Genomic DNA, 1670 nt, shown 5'->3' with positions numbered 1-1670 from the left:
GAAAACCAATTCCTACCTATTTTCTTATATCTAATGCTTGAAGGTGAACCCTCATTTAATGAGTTTGGCTCTACGAGACAGATAAGGCTTGTTGCAGCGTCTGCCCTTTGGGAGCACAAAATCCCCTAATCGTCAGAGAGTTCAACTCCAGCTCTGCTCCCTGGCAGACATGTGCTCTTCCCCTAGCTAGAGTTTGTTCATCCATCATTACACACACTGAGTACCTACTGGGTGCCAGCAGGACTCCAGATGCTGGGATAAATTAGCAAACAAGCAGCCATGCCCCTGCTACCGAGCAGCTGACATTCTGTGGATGGAGACTGAAGAGAAGCAAGCAACCAGACAAGTAAACAAGTGCTTCACGGTGGGGGTGTGTGTGTGTGGGGGGGGAGTAAGCACAGAACTGAAATGGAAGGAGATAGCAAAGCTGACATCTAAGTGAAGAGGGTAATCTGACATTGGGAAAACCCCAGAAAACTGCACCTGTGAGAAAGGCAGGACCATCACTGGCTGATGCACTAGGCCCTCACCGTGGCTGCCCTGGCCGTGTGGCCTGGGGGGGCGGGCATGGAGGCATGGGCCTGATGGTGGCAGGACCTGCAGGTGGCTAGGCTCAGAGCCAAGGTCGTGAGGGCAGACACATACGGGCACTTTCTGGATATTTAGGGCTGAGGGCAATAGGGTTTACAGGACCTGGTGATGTCCTGAGCGCAGGGCTAAAGGAAGGAGACCGATGGTTTGCTGAGCTGCTGGAATCAGGCATAATACTAAGTGTATTTGTGAATGCAAAGTGGAAATGTCCCTGGAACTTACATTGCTTGGCCACTGACAGTGTTTTCCTTCTTACAACAGAAGCTTGTTCTTGTTCATAGAAAATAATTTCCAGGAACAACAGATCACAACCAAGTCTATAGATAAGCATCTGAATTACAGATTTTGAAAGTCAGAAGGAGCCCTAGAGATTATGTGGTCCACTCTCCTCACGTTGCAGACAAGGCCACAGACCCAGAAGGTCAGGTGACTTTCCAGGGACACGCAGTAGTTTAGGGGCTCAGATGAAGAGCCTGTGGCCAGGCCCCACTACTGAGGTCTTCGGGTCCCAGGAGGTGTCAGCTCGGCACCAGTGGATGTTCTCCCTCTCACTGCCGCCTTCATTCTCAGCCCTGGGGGAAGCTGAGGCTTCTTGGTCCCCTGCCTCTGACCCATGACACCTGCACCCACAGCCCCATGGGGGATGACCAGACTCCTAACCCACCTACCTGGGCTCAGATGCTGGCTCCAACTCTTTCACCTTGGGCAAGTTGCTGACCTTATTTGCAGTGAGTTCATCTAATAAACAGGGAGTTGGTTAGGGTCTGCATTTGGGATTAAACGAGTTTGTCCTTGCCTTAAAATCCCCGAGGTCAGACTGAACTCCCTAGCTCACACCCAAGGAACGGAGGTAGAGTGTAACCACAGGAGGGAGCCGGCAGTGGCAGACCTTCCTACTCAGCTATCCTTGCTCACCCTTGTTCACATTGAGAAGTTGATGGGGTCCAGGGCACCTAGGCTCCGACGTTCTTCCACAGTCCACATTCAGATGCATTACAATTCTAAGTTAAACTATAAATCAGATAAGAGAAATCTGTACGAGGGAAAAAACAGCAAGTTTGGGGTGTGCATGTGTATGC

This window comes from Vulpes lagopus, chromosome 24 (assembly GCF_018345385.1).
Source record: "Vulpes lagopus strain Blue_001 chromosome 24, ASM1834538v1, whole genome shotgun sequence".
NCBI lineage: Eukaryota > Metazoa > Chordata > Mammalia > Carnivora > Canidae > Vulpes > Vulpes lagopus.
The sequence above is the reverse complement of the archived record's forward strand: the minus strand, read 5'-3'. Positions refer to the sequence as shown.